At 42.2% G+C, this 5,835-nt stretch overlaps 1 pseudogene; it reads right to left on the bottom strand.

The window, feature by feature from the left end:
* Positions 1-747: 747 nt before the first annotated feature.
* Positions 748-2,638, bottom strand: LOC140528146 (heat shock cognate 71 kDa protein-like; annotated as a pseudogene).
* Positions 2,639-5,835: the final 3,197 nt, after the last annotated feature.

A 5,835-nucleotide genomic window follows, 5' to 3' on the forward strand; every position in this document is an offset into this window, starting at 1 on the left:
AAAAGTTTTTACACAAATAAAGTCAATGCAACCAATATTAGAAGGAAGGCAGAAAACTGGGAAACCTTTTTTTTTTTTTTCAGTCAGATCATCAGGCAGATTTCAGAATAACCTGGAAAGGCTTACATGGATTGTTGAGGAGTGGAGCCAGTAGAACCATGAGAACAACAACATTGTGAGATGTCCAAGAAAGACAGGCTTAGCTCTTCTCAGCAATGAAATGCTCTAAGAGCATTCCAAAAGACTTAGGATGGAAAATCTCTCTACTTCCAGAGAAAGCCCTGTGAAGTATGAATACAGTTTGAAGCATACTATTTTCACTTTTTTTTGTTTGTATTTTTTCTGTTTTTTTCTCTTTTCTTCTGATAGCTTTTTCACAACATGACTAAAGTGGAAATATGCTTAACATGATTGGACATGTGTAACATATATCAGAATACTTGCTGTCTTGGGAGAAGGGAGAAAAGGAAAAGAGGGAGAAAACTTTGGAATTTGAAATATTTTTTTAATGGTGCCAATTTTAAATAGTTTTTATTCTCCAGGACAAGAATTGCATTTCCACTTCTTTATAGTGCTGATAAAGTGCAATGTTGTTCACTTCTTTCCCTCTGCACACATTCAAGTATTGAGAATGACCAGATTTACACAGTAGTTTAAATGTTACTTTTAAACTGCTACTGCCTTGGCTACAAATTTTGAGTCCTTCAGTTTTTGGAAAGCTATGTGGAATGCTCTTTCTTCTGTTGTTTAGTCCACCTCTTAAATAGTGGTTCCAGAAGAACCACCTCCAGATGGGGCTGCTCCACCCCCTGGGAATCCACGAGGAATGCCTCCTGGCATGCCTCCTGCACTCTGGTACAGCTTGATAATAATGTATTGCAGACCTTCTCCAAATCTTTCTGCTGATGCTCAAATTCTTCCTTCTCAGCAGTCTGGTTCTTATCCAGCCAGTTAATTATTTCATTACATTTGTCAACGATCTTCTGTTTGTCTTCATCATCAATTTTGTTTTGCAGTTTTTCATCCTTCACTGCAGCCAGTTCTTGGAAGACACCTTGTCTCTCTGCTTCTCATCCTCAGTCTTGTATTTGTCAGCCTCCTGAACCATACACTCAATGTCTTTCTTCCTCAGACGTCCTTTATCTTTGGTAATGGTGATCTTGTTCTCCTTGTCTTATACACAGCAGAAACATTGAGAATACCATTTGTATCAATGTCAAATGTTACCTCAATCTGAGGAACTCCTCTGGGTTCTGGGGGCTATTTCTGTGAGCTCAAATTTGCCAAGCTGATTGTTATCCTTTGTCATTGCCCTCTCACCTTCATAAACCTGAATAAGCACACCAGATTGGCTGTCCAAATAGGTGGTAAATGTCTGTGTCTGCTTGGTGGGGATGGTGGTATTACATTTGATCAAAACAGTCATAACTCCACTAGCAGTTTCAATTCCAAGGGAAAGACGAGTGACATCCAACAGCAACAAGACTACATATTCTCAGATTTATCTCCAGGAAAAAAGGATGCCTGGACAGCTGCACCATAAGCAACAGCCTCATCAGGATTGATAATCTTGTTGAGCTACTTGCCATTGAAGTCTTGTAGAAGTTTCTGGATTTGGGGAATTCAAGTGGAACCACCCACCAGGACGATGTCATGAACATGTGATTTATCTAGCTTAGAATCTCTTAAGGCCTTTTCCACAGGGTCCAGTTTGCCATGGAAGAGATCAGCATTCAGCTCTTCGAAATGATTGATGTATAGAAGTCCATACCTTCAAAGAGGGAATCAATCTCAATACTGGCCTGGGTACTAGAAGAGAGGGTGCGTTTTGCATGTTCACAAGCAGTGCGAAGATGGTGAACAGCCCTCTTGTTCTCACTGATGTCCTTTTTGTGCTTTCATTTGAACTCAGCAATGAAGTGGTTGACCATTTGGTTGTCAAAGTCCTCCCCACTCAAGTGGGTGTCCCCAGCCGTGGACTTGACCTCAAAGATGCCATCTTCAATGGTAAGAAAGGAGACATCAAAAGTACCACCTCCAAGGTCAAAGATCAGCACATTTCTTTCGGCACTAACATTTTTGTCTAAGCCATAACCAATAGTAGCCACCGCTGGCTCATTGATGATTTGGAGCACATTGAGACCAGCAATGGTTCCAGCATCTTTAGTGGCCTGACGTTGGGAATCATTGAAATAGGCTGGTATTGTGACGACCACATTTGTGACATCTTCCCAAGGTAAGCTTCAGCAATTTCTTTCATGTTGGTCAAGACCACAGAAGACACTTCTTCTGGATGGAAACTTTTGATCTCCTCTTTGTACTCCACTTGGACCTTAGCTCTGCCTGCATCATTCACCACCGTAAAAGGACAGTGCTTCATGTTTGACTGCACAACTGCATCATCAAATCTGCGACCAATCAGATGTTTGGCATCAAAAACTGTGTTGGTGGGGTTCATTGCAACTTGATTCTTTGCAGCATCGCTGATTATACGTTCAGTGTCAGTGAAGGTGATGTAGCTGGGGATGGTCCTTTTTCTTTGGTCATTAGCAATGATCTCCACTTTCCCATGTTGGAAAACTCCCACACAGGAGTAAGTGGTGCCAAGATCAATGTCAACTGCGGGTCCTTTCAGCATGGTTGCTGGGGAGTCAGGGGTTGTAGATGATCGCTGTGGAGAAAGAAGGGCTGCTGCTGCACTGAGTAGACCCAAAATTTGAAATCTCAATAAAAGGATGTTGGAAACTATCTTTACATGTAACTGGAAAAATAAAATGTTATTAGATGCAAAAAGATGAAATTTTGTAAGAATTTTAAAAAGATCTCATGTGTGTTCATATCCTCCAAACCAAATACATCAAGAGACCCATTTTTATAATAGGGACCTAAACTTCCGTAACCAGGAGAGTAGAGGCTGTTTTTTTTAAAATTATTATTAATTTATTAATTTATTTCACTTTTAACATTCATTTTCACAGAATTTTTGGGCTTCAAATTTTCTCCCCCCTTGTTCCCTCCCCCCACCCCAAAACACCGAGCATTCCAATTGCCCCCATCACCAATCTGCTCTCTCCTCCCTCATTCCTCTCTGCCCTTGTCTCCATCCTCTCCTCTGTCCTGTTGTGCCAAATAACATTCTATACCCCTTTACCTGTATTTCTTATTTCCTGGAGGCAAGAACGGTATTTGACAGTTATTCCTAAAACTTTGAGTTCCAATTTCTTTTCCTCCCTCCTTCCCCTCCCCCTCCTTTGGAAGGCAGGCAATTCAATATAGGCCAGATCTGTGTAGTTTTGCAAATGACTTCCATAATAGTCATGTTGTATAAGACTAACTATATTTCCCTCCATCCTATCCTGCTTCCAATTACTTCTATTCTCTCTTTTGATCCTGACCCTCCCTATGAGTGTCGACCTCAAATTGCACCCTCCTCCTCATGCCCTCCCTTCCATCGTCCCCCCCACCCTGTTTATCCCCTTGTCCCCCACCTTCCTGTATTGTAAGATAGGTTTTCATACCAAAATGAGTGTGCACTTTATTCCTTCCTTTAGTGGAATGTGATGAGAGTAAACTTCATGTTTTTCTCTCACCTCCCCTCTTTATCACTCCACTAATAAGTCTTTTGCTTGCCTCTTTTATGAGAGATAATTTGCCCCATTCCATTTCTCCCTTTCTCCTCTCACATATTTCATTCTCACGGCTTGATTTCATTTTTTTTTTAAGATTTGATCCCATCCTATTCAGTTCACTCTGCGCACTCTGTCTCTATGAGTGTGTGCATGTGCATGTATGTGTGTGTAATCCCACCAAGTACCCCGATACTGAATAGTTTCAAGAGTTACTAATATTGTCTTTCCATGTAGGGATGTAAACAGTTCAACTTTTATAAGTCCCTTATGACTTCTCTTTGCTGTTCACCTTTTCATGCTTCTCTTCATTCTTGTGTTTGAAAGTCAAATTTTGTTTTTAGCTCTGGTCTTTTCATCAAGAAAGCTTGAAAGTCCTCTATTTCATTGAAAGACCAATTTTTCCCCTGAAGTATTATAGTCAGTTTTGCTGGGTAGGTGATTCTTGGTTTTAGTCCTAGTTCCTTTGACTTCTGGAATATCCTATTCGATGCCCTTCGATCCCTTAATGTAGAAGCTGCTAGATCTTGTGTTATCCTGATTGTATTTCCACAGTACTTGAATTGTTTCTTTCCAGCTGCTTGCAACATTTTCTCCTTGACCTGGGAATTCTGCAATTTGGCCACAATATTCCTAGGAGTTTCTATTTTTGGATCTTTTTCAGGTGGTGATCGGTGGATTCTTTCAATATTTATTTTGCCCTCTGGTTCTAGAATATCAGGGCAGTTTTCCTTGATAATTTCATGAAAGATGATGTCTAGGCTCTTTTTTTGATCATGGCTTTCAGGTAGGCCCATAATTTTTAAATTGTCTCTCCTGCATCTATTTTCCAGGTCAGTTATTTTTCCAATGAGATATTTCACATTATCTTCCATTTTTTTTCATTCTTTCGGTTTTGTTTTGTGATTTCTTGCTTTCTCATAAAGTCATTAGCCTCCATCTGTTCCCTTCTAATTTTGAAAGAACTATTTTCTTCAGTGAGCTTTTGAGTCTCCTTTTCCATTTGGCTAATTCTGCTTTTGAAAGCATTCTTCTCCTAATTGGCTTCTTGAACCTCCTTTGCCAATTGAGTTAGCCTATTTTTCTGGGTGTTATTTTCTTCTGCATTTTTTTGGGTCTCCATTAGCAGGGTGCTGATTTGTTGTTCATACTTTGCTTGCAAGTCTTTTATAGCTCTTCCCAGTTTTTCCTCCACCTCTCTAACATGATTTTGAAAATATTTTGAGCTCTTTATGACCTTTTCCTAGAACTGATCCCATTGAGTGGGCTGGGATGTAGAAGCACTGACTTCCGTGTCTTCCCCTGATGGTGAGCACTACTCTTCCTCATTAGAAGGGAGGGGAGGAGAAACCTGCTCACCAAGAACATAACCCTCTATAGTCTCCGTTTTTTTCCCTTTTCTGGGCATTTTCCCAGCCAGTGACTTGAGCTCTGAATAGTCTCCTCACACCCACCTCGCCTCTGGATCCTCCTAGCCAGCGCTTGTGGTCTGAGACTCAAATTCTGCTTCCCAGCCTCAGTGCTTTGGGTGGGGGCAGGGCTGCTATTCAGTGTGAGATTAAGTTCAGGTGCTCAGGTGGGGGCAGGGCCGCCTCACAGGCTCAGTTCCCTCAGGGGGTTTATGCAGAGACCTTCAACAATGGATCCAGGCTCCTGCCTGCTTGGGGAGCCCCCGTCTGCTCCCGCCTCCCCTGTTGCCCCTAGAGGGGGCCTGAGTATGGGGGCACCCCACTCCCCTCTCGACCCACTAAAGAGACCTTCTCACCCACCCCCATCACCTATGGGTGGAGGGACCCGCGTGCCCGCTGGAGATCCCATCCCTGAAGTCTGCTCGGATCTTCTCCTCTCGGTGCCAGGGCCAGGGCAGTGCTGGGCTGGGCTCCGTGTCCGCAGTGTGAAGGACCTTTTGCGAGCGGTTTGCAGGTCCCTCTGGAACAGAAATCTTATCAGCTCTGCTGTTATGTGGCTTCTCCTGTTCCCGAATTTATTGGCAGCTCTTTACTACAGATATTTCATGGGCTGTGGGTTTGGAGCTAGCGTATTTGTGTGTTTCTACTCCACCATCTTGGCTCAGCCCCCCGAGACTGTTTTTTAATGATATCCTTTCATTCCCTTTCTAAGTGGAAACTTATTTTCTGTTACTCCTCTAAAAGTGCTTCCCCTTCATTATTTTTATCCTAGTATACAAAATGCCTATACTTTTGTTGTG

This window comes from Notamacropus eugenii, chromosome 1, assembly GCF_028372415.1.
Source record: "Notamacropus eugenii isolate mMacEug1 chromosome 1, mMacEug1.pri_v2, whole genome shotgun sequence".
Taxonomy (NCBI): Eukaryota; Metazoa; Chordata; class Mammalia; order Diprotodontia; family Macropodidae; genus Notamacropus; species Notamacropus eugenii.